Source organism: Triturus cristatus, chromosome 7, assembly GCF_964204655.1.
Source record: "Triturus cristatus chromosome 7, aTriCri1.1, whole genome shotgun sequence".
Lineage (NCBI taxonomy): Eukaryota > Metazoa > Chordata > Amphibia > Caudata > Salamandridae > Triturus > Triturus cristatus.
In genome coordinates, this window is record NC_140590.1 from 736,599,759 (window position 1) to 736,615,712 (window position 15,954).

At 45.2% G+C, this 15,954-nt stretch overlaps 1 protein-coding gene across 2 annotated transcripts in view; it reads left to right on the forward strand.

Annotated features, from left to right (window-relative positions):
• RBFOX3 (RNA binding fox-1 homolog 3) overlaps positions 1 to 15,954 on the forward strand; it is a 2,040,484-nt gene that overhangs the window by 597,739 nt on the left and 1,426,791 nt on the right. The window lies entirely within an intron of this gene.

Below are 15,954 nucleotides of genomic sequence, written 5' to 3' on the forward strand. Positions count from 1 at the left end.
CGAAAGGCCAAGTTAAAAATGAGTACACACGATTTTCTACAAAGTCCCATTAATTTCATGTCCGGGCCTTTGCAGAATCTTACAACGTGAACAGAAATGACCAGTATTTTTCTCCAGGAAAGGTGGCAAACCTATTCTGGGAGGTTGAAGGAGAACACAGACAACAATACCACACATCACTGACATAATTCAATCACAGAGATGCTAGGAGGTCATGAAGAAAAGTAGAGCAGAGTTAGCCCCAGCTGAAGTATTGTGTGTATATATATATGTAGTATTTGTGAAATGCGAACCTACCCAAAACCAGCACAGCACTGTACTATTCCAAAAGAAAAACTAGAAATGGCATCAAATCACTGTAAAGTGCACCCCTTGAACTGCGACACCCTTATTTCATTGACGTTGTTATGACCCCTCAGGATCCATTTTTTAAAAAAAAGTGACTAAACGTCATACATAGTAAAAACATGTCTTTGGTTTTGGGACATCTTTCAGTGCTGCATTTTAGGGTGCTCCTACTAGACATCCCTGTCCTTTTTAGGTCTCACCTGAGACAGCGCCTGCTCTGTCTCTTCGAGACATTTAGTAAGTGGCTTTTAAAAGTGCCACCAGGGGCTTTTGCTGGCCTCCAGCTTGCGTTCATGAGCGTGTGCACCTGCACAGCTGCCATCTGTGTTTTTATTGCTGTAATCAGGCTCCTCTGCTCACACTCCCCCCTCCCTTCTCCCCCTCTGTTTTATTTTCCTCTTGTATCCTTGTTCGTATTAGTTTAAGCATTTACTTAAGGCCCTGAACACTTGGATTCCTTTTTTCTACAATTTTGTTTTTTGTCCCTCATGGAGATATACAGCTCTCCCCAACACATTAAATTAGGCACTCATATTATTACTAATAGTGTTTTCAGGCCTGCTCTTCCCTTTAACCCCTCTGCCCCGCCTGTTTCTTCTCTAATCTGCCACCTCAGCCCTGCCCTTGATTTTCCCCTTCCGTCTGCCTTTTATCACTTCCATTGCTGTGTGATCTTGGTGCTGTTAAGTTGGCACTGCTGCCGTTCGCTCAGTGGCTGTTCTGTGCTCCTAATATATGTGCTCTGCCTGAGAGTGAAGTTCGTACTGTGTGGTTGGTGAATGAATGAATATTTTTAAAATGCAACATTTACCCCGAGGGATAGGAAAGATGACTACATTTACCAGCATGCACCAGAGAGAACCAGTCTAGGCAGCCACTGTGCAACTGCATGTATTCGGGGCGACTAACCTACCTATCTTGAAAGAGACCGCTGCTAAAACTCTTTCTTGACTCCAGCCATTCCCTTTTCCTTTCTGGTGTTTTGGCATGCTATCTTTCACTAGGAAAGAGCAAGCAGAGTGTAATATTCGTACGTGGTGAAAAAATCTGCACGGAATTTGTAAAATCCCAAAATCTGACGGTAGTTCAGAAAATGTGTGCGCATAAAATATATCTCAATTTTCTATAAGGCAGATTTGTACTTTTCCTACGGAATACATTAGATGGGAATATCCAGTCCAAAATTCTAAAACATGGATCACATTAATATACCGCCACAAAAAATCAGACAACCAATCAGAAAAAGTATTGAGGTGTCTGAACGAAAGGTCACAGTTAAACCACCAGTGATACCACATTTATAGACTCATTGTAAAGCTGGTGGGAATCCTGGGCAGCCTAACATGTCCAAGATGTAAAGGACACCCAAATGTACAACTCGAGTAATCTGCAGATAATATATGAATAAGGAAATGAATAAGAAATGTCTTTTTTTATGAACATAGAGTCACCGAAAACAAATATTTAGAATGTGAATACTTTGAGGCATGTGTACTGGTTAATATAAACACACCTTTCTTCTGATGTAATCTGCAGACCACAGGTCAAAAAATAAATGGAAACATACCTGCGACTTCTCTGTGTGTGAATGGCACAGTGTACACAGACACTAGTCAGCAGTTGAGTGTTACACAATGCTGTGCATAATGAAACAGCACCTTGTACTCTTCTCATTGTGCATTAATCCCAGCCCAGGCTCACGGTGGATAGGGCTCAATGGGGATTTGAAAGACACTGGTAGTTTAGCACAGCAGTGGTTTTAGCAAGTGTGTCTAATCTCACATTTCACGTACAGATATATAATGTAGCATGGTATATTAAAAAATAAAATAAAGCGGTTGCTAGATAAATTGCCAGCAGAATGCAGTAACTCGAGGCGTGAACACGCATGCCTCTGCTCAGTACTGAGTGTAGCTGCAGAGGAGGAACACGCTCCTTGAATGGCCTTCACAGTCCTTCTGCAGCACTGACGCAGTGGAGCTAAGATGGCTGACAAAAGGCTGCTCTGCAACAGAACCTCTGGCCAGGGTTCTTTATACAGAACAATCCTGAAGTGCAGCTCTCTCTTGAGCAGTGACCTATGTCGTGGACGGCCACAAGAGAAGAAAAAAGCACACACTTAACTTTGACTCAGAGCACACATTACATATACTCCAGACATCTGAACATGAGACAAACACACGCACGCACCCACCACAGACACACAAAGTACAAGCAGTACAGATGCTCATGCAGCACAATTCACAGGGGCTCACACTGCAGGCACATTACCATGTATTATGTATCACATTCACACTACACACAAGGGCAGCAGGATGACACACAGTGAACACATGTTAGAAGTATGTACAACAGAGACTTGGGAGCATTCAGACAGACACAGGCACGTGCGTACTTTATAGATACATGCACAACAAAGGTGCAAACACACACAACACAAAGACATACGGTGGCTACAAAGAACAAGCATTGGCCGCGTGGCCGTGAAAGTGATGAGAGGCACAGGGGGAGTGGTAGTGCGCTGTGATTCAGTGAGCATGACGCTTTGGCCGATCAAACTGTTATGCGTATTGAAGCTCTCCCCAACCCCAGCTGCATTGTTGGGTTGAAGAAAGCAGGCATAGGCTCCCAGTCGCCCTAGGAGCACAAATTCAGAGTGCTCAAGCCAATGTTGACGCTGCTCTCATGATGAGAGCAACGTCAGGATTGGCTGCAGGGGAGGCTGGGAGCCTGTGCACGCTAGGAGAGGAGCAGAAGAGCGCAATGCGGTTGGCTGTAGGTACATTTTCTTTAAATGTATTAATTTTTTTGTGTTTCCTTGTGACCCCGTGATATCCCTCCCCGCCTCGCCACACCGACACAACAACGGCTGTTACTACACCTAAAGGTACTGGCAAAGCTCTAGATCTCAAAGGTAAGAACTATTGGATTGTCAACGCATTTTAATACTTCCTGAAGAGTCTACTCATTGGCCTTTAGCCATCTCCACAGCGTAACTGGAAATTCACTGAGTAGCTGCGAGTATTGGGTGGGGGTCATTCCTGTGAAGTCACTAGGCCCAGGGTTAAATGATTCCTGACACCTCTTAAGCTACCCCAATCGGTGTCTGGGGTGCAAATAATCACATAGCATAGCCATGCGGTTTATAAAAGCAAATTCATTCATTCATTCATCTTTCCTTTCGACTGAAGAAGAGAAGGTTTGGGGGGACATCTCACCATTTCCGAAGTGCAGCCTGCTGGGATTGAGTGCCCGCGTGCGGAATCCCTACAAGGGAACAGCCAATGGCAGCGCTGCTGTCTGCTTCCCTGTCATCCATGTGAAAGTGTCCCAATTAGGCTGCATTAGTCGCTCAAAGTGTTAAAGTATTAGGAACAATTAGGAGTGAGAAGGGCTCACAGATGTAACTGAGCCGCCGGCGGGCCTTAGGGAGCCAGGCAGAGCTCAAGTTGTCCCTGTGTCCACAGTGCAGTAGAGGGGGCCGCAGCTGGTCCGGCGCGCGGTGTGAGGGCAAACCTAGTTCTGGCGGAACGTCCGGCGGCCCAGGAGGCGGGCCTTAACAGACGCAGCTAAAGCTCGACGCCTTCTGGGTGCCATAAATCTGTCAGTGTTCTAACTTTCACTAGATAATCCCACCCCTTCTAGAAGTATCCTATTCCAATACTGCCCTTTAAAAGCAGAAGGAAGGTAGGGTACCAGAATATTATCTATCATAAATACTGCCTTCTAAATATTGTTTGTAAAATATTGCCCTTTTGGAATTAATAATAGTACATCAAACCCATTCGACAATATTTTTGTGTATGATATTTAGTGCACAATACGATTGTCAGATGAGATTTCTGAAGACTTTGTAACATGCTTTCGGAGGGAAGGTTAGGAAATAGGCCACATTTTTTGAGAGGGACTAATTAATTATTGTAATGGAAGTCTTAGAAGTGTATTTTTTGATGTCACTGCAGCATCACCCTGCGGGGAGAGTAAAAATACGAGCATGCAGGTGCGATGCTTCCCTGCTCAGTGGACGTGGTAGGACATGGACGGCAGTATAAACACCAGCCTTGCAGAGGCGCCACCCAGCTTTCCATACCGACAAGCGCAGCTGCGCTGCTCACTTACTTTGCACCCAAAGGCAGTTCAATTTTGAGTTGTTTTAGAGAAATGACTCGTTTTGTGTTTGGTATGACACTGCACTGTGAATATACTATACGGGATTCCTCCCTCCCTTTCAGAACCAGTTTGGGGGCCACAGCGCACTCAGGAGTTATGAGGCATCGATCAGGGTGATTTTATCTGTTTGCCTCTGATGTTCTGGGGTTCTACTAGGGGCCTTGTTAGAAATGGGATTTCTGGTTGGCTAGGGCTGGCGCCAGAGCCAGGCAGAAACCACCACTCAAAGTCAGGGCTGGGGAGTTACACGCCAATGATAACCCCTGCTCACCCCCTTGGTAGCTTGGCACGAGCAGTCAGGCTTATCCCGGAGGAAAGGTGTAAAGCGTTTGCGCGCGCACCCAGCAACAACACCCAAGACCCACCACAAAAGAAACTCCACACAAGGTTATATATAAAAATAGCCTTTGTATTATACTAGAACACATTAGATAATATTCACACAATTTACACTGTGCCAACTGGCACTGGCAGAATTTACAGGGGATTATTTACACAAGACAGGGCCACATGGACCACTGTCAGAATTAGCACACATCACTAATTGTAGATGTAAAACATATATCAACTGTAACACAAATTATCACTGTAGAGCACAACCAGTAACTACTGGTGAAAGGTAAGTACACCCTACGCAATCCTAAACACCTTAGGCAAATCACGCAGGGAACCATGAACTCACTAGCATAACCTACACTAGGAAAACAATCTCCTAAGCATAGACACATTTAGCAATAGGAATAAGCGTAAAGGCAACGCACATTGTGCAAAAGTACATATGCAAAAATAACCATGTACCCTAGGTGAGGGCACAACACAGAAAAACTGTCCCCAGGTCAACTTGGCCTCTCAGGGGCTCGAACGCCCTTTGTCCAAAATGTCAGGGCTGGGCTGCGCACGCAGCAGAAACAGCAGGGCAAAAGATCAGGCCTAAACATGGCAGCTGCCCACTACTTGCTGGGCAGCTGTAGACTCAAAGATGGGCCCGGGTATTCACTGTGCCCGTTCTAACAGAACTGCTCCACGTTGCAGCTGCCCTCTATCACACGGGGCAGCTGGGGGAAATGCCAGCACCAACCAGGTGCACGTTGGAGTCCTGCTCTGGGACTCTAAAAGCGCTAGGGCCCCCAAACGTTGGAGCCTCTCTGGGCTCTAGACTAAAAATGCCCCCTTCGGTGGAGCCCCTCTGGACTCTAAAAGAATAAGGCCCCCTTCGGTGGAGCCCCTCTGGACAATAAAAGAATAAGGCCCCCTTCGGTGGAGCCCCTCTGGCTCTAAAAGAATACTGCCCCTGCTGGAGCGGACTGGAGCTTTTAATAACACATGCGAGGCCGCTCTAAAGGCAGTACTACACTGTGCCTTTATCTGGTGCCAACAATAGTCCCCACGGAGCCCCCCAACCCTTCTAGACTCACCGGGCTTGCTCCTGGGGACTCCGCTCCGTCTGCCGCGGTCTCCTCTCGCTGGCGTCTTCAGCACTGCCGGTCTCCTCAACATGCAGGGCTCTCTGACCACCCGGAGCCCTGCGTGCGTCGCGCTGTTTCCTCCCGCGTGTCCAGGCCACAGGCAGGCGGGGTAGGCTCCCGCCTGGATTCTTCTGGGCCACTCTTGGACGTGGAGCCTGCAAAGCTCCAGACCTCTGCTGCAGCATGTCCCCGTGCGCGGTGGGCTCCCGCCGGGGGTCTTTGGACGCGGCACTCCTTCTCGGCGGCGATCACAGGAGCGCAGGGTAGGCTCCCGTCCGCTTCCTGGTTAAGCCCTGCCCACGCCCTCACACAGGTTGCCTGGCTTCCTGTTCGGGCCGGGCTGCGGCGGTGATCCTCTCTTCTCCCTTCACCGAAGCGCGGGGTGGGCTCCCGCCTTCGTTTAAATTAAATATAATGAAATAAGCGGGGTAGGGACCCGCAAGAGCACCGCAATGCGGGTGGGCACCCACGTTACGATAGGTAAATCTTCCAGGCGGCAATAGCGCGGGGTAGGCTCCCGCTCAAAAGGCACAAATCGGGGGAATCCCTACGTCGTGATTCCTTCGGAAATTATCGCAGCTCAGCGCTGCTGTTCCCCATGAAGGCGCTCCTCAGGACAAGAATAAAGCGCTTTCCAGGCTGAAAAGTCAAGCGATCACCAAGCCATAGCGCTTCCCAGGCGCTGGAGTTACAGAGTCCAGTAAAAGTCTTTCAGGAGGCAGGGGGGCAAGGGCTGGGCCCAGGGGCCAGCTCACAGGGCCCTCCAGGCAGGGAGGCAGTCCCCAGTGGCGGTATCTCCTGGCGCCCAGCAGCAGCAGCAGGCCCCCGCCTCCGATTAGGATCAGAAGAAGAACATTTTACTTGGGGTCACAGCCCCTTTTTATACACAGGTTTCCTTTGTCTCAAGGTGCAGGGAAGGGGCGAACCAGATGCAACTGGTTCCTGAGCACTTTGTGTTGCTCAGCCCCTCTCCCTATTCACAGAACAGGTCAGGGACATCAGTCGCACCACAGGGGGCGGAGCCAGCATTGTGTGGGGAAAGCCCAGCCCTATTCAGGTCCCAGGTGTACTCCTCCCACCCATCTGGGTGTAAATCTCCCTATTCACAACTCGGGCAGACCCCTGACTCCTGGAGCCAAGCACACCAGCCAATCACAAGCCAGACAGTCACTTCACATTTATTACACAGACATGCCAGCATCCAGAAGTGGCACTTCTACACCAGACACAGTAACGCCGCACACATCATCGCGCAGCATTCACTCTCATGAGTTCGCACATACCAAACTCGACCCTGCACTCCCCACGCATCAGGAACTACCATGGACACACACATTCCCCATGCATTCCTATGGGAGGGCAGGTCAGTCTCATTAAATGTAACACAGAGTGCACGCACTTTATACGGGGACACCGTGCTAAAGTGCCTAGGGGTCTAAAACCACTGACACTCCATAGGGAAAAAGGCTAGGATGATTGCAAAACGTTTAGGGGTGAACCTGCCAGAAGGGCCAAGTCCAACAGGCCTTAAGAGTAACCCTGGGCGCAGTTCGCGAAGTAGCACTACGCGAAGCTACTCAAAGTGCACTTCGCACTACGCGAACTACGCGTAGCACTTCGCGAACTGCGTAGTACCCTGTTCGCACTGTGCAAGATGCCGTTTTCAATGATTGCACAGTGCGGACAAGCATCCGGCACTGTGCAATCATTGAAAACGGCATCTTGCACAGTGCGAGCTGTAGTTTTCTGCTGCTCGAGTAGATTTTTACTCGAGCGGCAGATTTCTCAACGCGGACTGGTAGTTTCTCATCACGAACGGTCGCGACCATACGCGACCACTCGCAATGAGAAGCCTGACCTCCTCGCGTTGAGAATCTCGCCGGGATGTTTATTTTCCACGCTCGCGATCGGCAACTTGATGTTGCTGATCGCGAACAAGTAAAAAGTCTCGCCGGGATGTCATTTTGCTTGCTCGCGGTCGCCAACATGATGTTGAGGACCGCGAGCAAACAAAAAATGACCGCTGCACTACGCAATGCTACGCTATGCATGTTTGCACAGTGCTACGTGCAATTCGCGTAGTGCGAAGTAGCGCAAACTTCGCAAACTACGCGAGCGTAGCGTAGTGCTTTGCCCAGGCTTACTTAAGAGTGCTCTTGACTCTGAGCTTGGTGGTCAAGCAGACCAAGGCTTTCTTAGAGATGTAGTGTCTTGGAGACTCAGAACTCTGCAGCTCACGAAAAAGCACAACATATTATGATTGTTCGGCCATTGCTTTAAGTCATAAGAAAAAGCAATGTATGTATGTATGTATGTATGTATGTATGCCATACAATGGGCAAAATATACTGCACAAATCACTAGAACATAATACCTGGTGGACGTACAAATACTAAGGGAACTAGGCAGGTAAGGCCTCACAGTGTAATACGTGGTTCAACTTCTGCTCTTTCCTTGACCCTGAAGGTCAGTCAATGAGCTTTCTGTGCCTCTATGGTGTGTTGCTTTGGGAGGCCACCTACAAATGAATAGGTGTAACTGGCAGTCTCTACACTGGCCTGGTCCTCAGTGGGACCTTTTACCTCCTAATGTGGTCCAGGGGAAGCAGTCCGAGAGGCGTGCTGCTCTTCCGCAGCCACCCAATCACAGCTCATTTGTTCTCTTGGCCGTGCCTCTTCTCCGCTGCAACTACAGCCTAGCAGAACAGTAGGGGTTGGACACGGTAAAGTTACACATTCACACATGATGTCACAACCCAAACAAGACTCCCTGCCTAGCAAGAGAAGATCCCGCCTCTGTTCAAGTGTGGGTGCTTCACCAGCCTGTGGATTGGTAGTTCATCGGGGAATTAAAGTTGACCCCTGGAGTGTCTGGCAGATTACTTCTAGCCTTCTGTTTCTAAATCTTGCTTATAGAGATCCAAAGATGTGTTTCCCAGTTCCCACTGTCATCCGTGACATACACACTCCGAGCACCTCCCTTCACACATACAGCATCGTTTAATTCCTAACCATGCACAATGAATGCAGCAAAAGACCAGATTGCACAATAGTGGACACCCTATTTCGACAGCAGAGGCCAGTAGGGCAACCATAATATGTAAGGAAAATATACAATTTCTCACCCTGTCAATATACAGAAACAAACTGCCAGCACTATGCATCTATGGCTATAGTTTGAGTCAACAGTAGACATGGTCATGCTAGAGGGCAGGCATGGTGTACCCCTCCTGACCATAGAGTCTCGCTCTGGGTTTCAGTCCACAACTCAATGGTCCTCAGTATGCATGCATGATTGTTGTGTGCACTGAGGCAAATTAAAAAAGGTCAAAGCACAACATACTTAGTTTATGGGTCACTCAGCGCATGGGTGCAATCTTAAAAAAGCCATGCAGGGAGACATTCTCCTTCGAAGTGTTCCAAATCGTCTTCTGTCTACTGAGTCTGTTCATTTCTTCATATTCAGAACGACAAACAATTCAATTGCATCCTTTATTATAATTGGAGCCAACTGTTTGAAAACATTCGAAAAGATATACCCTAGTGTATGCGAAGCTGACCATAATGCTTCTTTAAATAGTCCTAACATACTCTCTCCTGCTGTTCTAGTAAGTGATATGCCTGTTGTGTTCGACACAATTAAGATAGTTTCTAACCCTTCAATAAATTAGCCTGTAACAATTGTGCTAATCTAATTGCACAGCGTGTAACTTGATCTTCATAGACGTCTTTCAGTGTTTTTTGTTTCTATAACAATGTTGTTATGCTTATCAATTTAAGATTTGCATCTGAGAGTTTGTTAGTATTTGGCCAGTGGAGGGTAGTTAGTATTTCTTGTGTTAGCGTACTTGGGGCCAGATGTACAATCTGCCAAATAGCGACTCGCAAATTGCGTCACTTTTGCGACTCGCGCATTGCGTCGCTTTTGCGACTCGCAAATTGCGAATCGGTATTTGGCATGTACAACAGTGTCTTGGATATAGGGTCGCAAAATGCGAGGCTCATGAATATTAATGAGCCACTCGCATTTTGTGACCCCATTTGGAATGGCTGGATGGTGGCCTGCTGAGCCCAGCAGACCACCATGACTGGGACTGTTGTTAAATAAAGCAGCTTTTTTTTTTTTTTAAAGCTGCCTGTTTTCCTTAAAGGAAAACTGGATGCATTAAAAAAAAAAAAAAAAAGGAAACGTTCTCCTTTCATTTTTTTAAGGGCAGGCAGTGTTCCCTGGGGTCACTGCCTGCCCTTCAAAATGATTTTGCATGCAATTGCAAAGGGGAAGGGGTCCCTTAGGGACCCTTTCCATTTGTGAATGCATTACCACCTACTTCAAGTAGATTGTAATTTGCGAGTGTTTTGCGACCGCAAATGCGGTCGCAAAACATTCCTACATGGCTATGGAGTCCCTATTTGGAAGTGAACGCCCCTTCCAAGTCAGAAAACTGTATTTTGTAAGTCACAATTTAATTACTGTTCAAAAACTGTTTGTACATGGGCCCATGGGTTTTAGACCCGTTTGCTCACCCTAAAAACTGTAGTACATCTAGCCTGTAGTGTGTAGGCACAATATTCAGTAGTAACTAAGGCCCCCATTAGGATGGCGTGCAGACTCCAGTCCGCCCGCCACCCTAGCAGTGCTGGGACAGGCCGCCAGTGGTGCAGTGATCCCACACTGCCAATTAGGATGCGACCGCCACCCTGGCGGTCGCATCCCGCAAATTCAACATTGTGGCGGGCGGTGCCTTAAGCAGCACCCACCACAATGTTGAGAATGCCACCTTGTGAATGCCAATGCCAAGTGCAGCCCCCCAAATCCCCGGGGGCCCGCAACGGGCCCCCAAAGTAAACACTGCATGCCTTTCCATGGCGGAGTCTCCACCATGGAAAGGCATTCCATTGCCATCATCATAATATGGATGGCGGTGCCTGCAAGGCACCGCCACTATATTATGGGCCTTTTCCGCCCGGCAGGCAATCGAGACGATTGCCTAACAGCAGAAAATCGGCAGACGGTCTTTCCGTTTGCCACGGTACCCCCCGGCATGCTAATGTGGCAGGGGATAAATGGCCGTCCGGTGGGGTGTTTTGGCGGGTGCATCGCCACCGCCGGTCGGGCAGTGGCGATCCGCCCGCAATGCTAATAGGCCCCTAAATATGTGGATCCTTTGTTAAGTTTCAAAATAGAAACACTTTTTCGTTGTTTTTAGAATCTCAAAAATGTCTATATTTGGTAAAAAATTTAGTTACTATTAGCTGTAGTTATTTGGAGTTCATGACAAAAAATATTTTGTACATATACGTGAAATTTCTACTAAACTTAAACAGCCTTTTGCTTTTAAAAATATGGGTTTTTATTTAAATAAAGAATGTATTGAATATTGTATTTACCATACATATTTGAAGATTGAGTGCCCTAGCTGTGTGTACCGTCCATCATTTTTCTTTAAAAGACATCCTTCAACTTGTAACTCATTAATAGGTATCATAATAAATCCAAGAAGTAACCCTGTAATAATTGATTTTTCATGTGAAGTATAAGCCAATAATTCCAACTCTTGTACTGAAATTAAATTATAGATTGAATCTCACTTAACATTTATGGATGATTGCTCCGATTATATAGACAAAATATTTCAACATCACTAACATGGTTCCATGGAACTCTATGTGATTTCAGTTCTTGTCTGTAATTAAATGTAGTCCTAAACTATTCATGTTCATATCTATAATTTTCTGATGTGTTCTTCACAGCATCAAAAGTAAATTACGTTTTTGATTAAATTGAATATATTTTCATCTTTATCATTTGAAATCATTTTCTATTATATTAAATGTTCCCTGAATGTTTTTCTGCATCTACTTCTCTCTTACATTTTGAAGAGTTTCTCCAGCAGTTTAATGTTTTAACTGCTGCATAGTAGTTAATGCAATTAAATCAAGTTTCATTTTTTTCTGTTATTTTGAACTTTAAAAAAACATAAATATTTACGTTTTCATACAATGATTTATGTATTCTTTTATGGTTTCTTGTGAAAAATCACTAACCCACCTTTGACAGAATTTACAAATAATATAAGCGTTGTTGTGTATTCTGCTATATTCACCACTGGTCCTGCTTCTCCTTTGCCAAATCTTTTATAACATTCATTTGTGTGCAAACCACAAACATAAGTTCTTTCAGATTCAGGAGACACATTGTTGAAAGTACCATTAGCAATCAATGCTTTCATTTCATCTTCACTCAGTGCTGTCTCCCATTTGAGAAGTGAGAATCATTTCTTTTCAGTGTTAAAGGTATTAACAGCTCATTAACAGTAGGAAAGCCTGCATACATTGCCTATTGAATAGTACAATTCACATATACAAAATATTCTGGAAAAGAACACTCTAGGGGCCAGATGTACGACCCATTTTTGCATGTGCAAATGGGTTAGCGACCCGTTTGCCCATGCAAAAACTGTTAGGGCCATTTACAAACTCTATTTAGCGAATCACAATTTATTTGCGACTCACTAAATAGGAATTGCGACTCACAATTAGGAAGGGGTGTTCGAAGGGCGTCACTTCCTAATTGCGACTCGCAACCCTATGTAACAATGTTTTGCAAACGCAATTGCGGTCGCAAAACACTCGCAATTTACCGCCCTCTTCAATAGGGTGGTAATGCAGTCGCACAAGGGAAGGGGTTCCCAGGGGACCCTTTCCCCTTTGCAAATGCAGAGGAAAATATTTTTTAGAGGCAGGCAGTGGTCCCAGGGACCACTACCTGCCTTTAAAAAAATAAACAAAAAGTTTAATTTTTCTTTTTTTTAAATGCATCCCGTTTTCCTTTAAGGACAACGGGCTGCATTAAAAAAAACTGCTTTATTTAAAAGCAGTCCCAGACATGGAGGTCTACTGAGCCCAGCAGGCCACTATCTCTGGGAGGGCCAGCCATTCCCAATAGGGTCGCAAATTGCAAGTGCCTCATTAATATGCATGAGGCATGCAATTTGCGACCCCATTGGGAATCGCAATCAGTGTCTCAGACACTGTTGTACATACCAATTCGTGACCTGCAAATTGCAAGCTGCCATTGCGACGCAATTTGCGAGTTGCAAATTCCTTGTTTGTACATCTGGCCCTAAAAGTATAGTATCTGACCCTTGAATCTGCTACCTTTCTGTTCCTCATGCCCATTTTATTGGTATTGTTGATTTCAAACACAATAACTTTCTCTGCATAGCCATCTAACAATCCTCTTGAATAAATTACTTTGTGTCTAGAAATAAACATACAAATGAATCTTGTATTCGATTATAAAAATACATCCAGCATAATTTTTGCATTTCAATGGAGATTTAAAACACCGGCATTTTTCTTCAATGAACCACCCACTGTACCCATTGCTGGTTCCAATATAATGTTCTTGATGATTATGAGCTATATCGACACCAGTCAGCCTATCGCTTGCAGAAAGGAATCTGCTTTTAATTTTAAGCAGTGAGATGAGGATCTTTGAAATATGTGTCTATAGATCTATAATCTAAGAGCAGATTTTTCAGTGTTTCTGTCCCATTCAGAGGTAAGATACCATCTAAATGAAGATGAAACTTGTGTGGAACTTGGGGAGTTTCTTCTGATCTCAAAATTTGATAATCTAATTTCTCCCAATAGAAACCATCTTGCAGCAATGTGGCTATTATTCTTCTTTAAAACATTTCCCTAGTAACTCAGTCTATTTAATTTTGGTTGTTAGCATTAAACATGTTGCAGCTGGATTCTCTACATCTGTAACTCATTCTCTATGTGTCACCTTAAAGGGAAAAAACATATTTGTTAACCAAATCACTACCAAATTTGATATCTGTGTGAGGTAGACATAAGCCTCTGGTGTTAATATATTTTCTTTCTTACTACCTTTAGGTTTAAATGTTTTTATTAAGCAATACAGGAGACAAACGTGCAAGAGTTGGGCCACGCAGGGCCCATCGTATCTGCTAGTAAGTGCATTGGTAATATGGAAGCAACACATAACAAATACAATCCCTCCCACCACCCAGAAAGAAGAGAAAGAAAAGAAGGAAGATGCAGAAAGAACCACCCCCGCCTCCCCCGGTCCATTACATCGAAACAGCGCTGTGTAGAATGGTTTGTCGTGTATAAAGCAAGGGCAATCTATGTGGAGAAGTCTGGTGCTGTGAGGCGCAAGAGGAGCAAATATTTCGGGCAGTACAACTCCTGAAACTCTGGAGCTAACAAAGCAAGGAATGGCTGCCAGAGGTCACTGAAGGAGGAGCCTTTCCCGGCCAATGCAAGATAAATCTTTTCCATGCCCAGTACATGCCACAATCGCTGGTACCACCCTGTGTGTGCGAGGATTCGGGGGGTTCTCCAGTGTATCAATATGTTTTGAATGGCTGTGCCTAGGGCTAAGGCTATCTGCTTCCCTCGTCTAGATTTCAAAGGGTAAGTGAGCGAATGTGGTACCCCCAATAAAACATATGCAGGTCATATTACCTTTAAATGTCTTCAATTTATTTTGTAAAGAAGACTTTTCATTCGTTTTTTTTTTTTTTTTGACTGGGTAGGCTCTTTAACATCACATCATTTAGTGGAATTGTCTCGCATTCTGATAATTCTGAATTCCAATTATGGAAGCCTCAGATACTGGAATATTCAAAATTTTCATTGGATGTTGCAGAGGTGGTCCAGTTGGTAATATTACTTTGTCAGCAGTTCTTAGAGTTCTTACCGCTTGTTGATCTGTGCTTTGTACTGACTGGTCTTCAGATCTATGAGAGGAATCTGGCTGACACACATTCTGCATCTGAGTTGCTGGTTGCACAGCCATGTGTGGCTTTAGGAAACGTCCAGAGGATACAGTTGCACTGTGTTCGCTGACACCAGTCCCATTCTCTTTCTCCCAGGCAACTGTCATAGTATCACCTTTCTTGTTATTTTCGTTTCTAGCACTGCTACAGGATATCAAGAGGTTGAACTCTTCTGTCAATCCCAATACTTCTACCATTCACACAACCTTTTGTAATGAGCCAGTAACTAGATATTGAATTGGGGCTGTAGTCTGGCTTAGACTATCCCAGATATGCTGCAGCTCCTGCAACAGTCTAAGCCATGAAGGATCATTTGGATCCTCTCATCCTGGAAGGTTCTGTACATGCATTTTCACTCCGAATAGCATTTTGTAAGGTGAGCTGTGGAATTATACGTCCCTGCATAATGCCTATTTCACTTTGCACACCTAACAGGCTCTGAACCCGTGGCCCACCATTGTCTAAGACCCCCACAGCTAAGGCTTGTTTTAACCTGGCATTAGCTGTCTTGATGACCTTGTTTGAACTGGGCATAACGAAATATGGGTATTCGAGAATTACTTCCACATTAGCAAGTGCCTCTGCTAATGCCTTACAGGTAAAAGCTTGCCCTTGATCAGAATGAAATGTATGAACTGTACCCTTTGTACTAAGCCATTCAAGATTTTTATGACTGCATGAGCCATAGCCTGGTGTTGGGGCCATACTCACATAAATTGTTTGCATGAGTCCACCACATATTGGTACCTGTCTGCTAACAGTCTACTGACTGGAGCAGCCTGACATGGTCATGTAGACAATATGAAAGGGATGTACTGCTTTCCCCAAAGTAGTTAGCAGAGGTCTCACAATTGTACAATATTTATTTAGCAGTACATACTGTTTAGTTTGTTCTTGCATCAATACCCAGCAGTAACGCTCCTGTTGGAGGTATACCGTTGCGGACACTACAGCATATGCAAGCCTGTTTCTCCATGAGTGATTTTTATCAAGTTTAATGAGCTGGACCTATTTGGTATGTAGAATTCTGCTACTTTAGATATACTAACTGTAGATTCTAGGTAGTAACTATACTTCTCCAGAAAGACAGGAGATTGGCTTTGATTTACTGTCTGATGATTGGGCTGCTGAGAGTATGTCAGAAGTTGTCATTGGAGA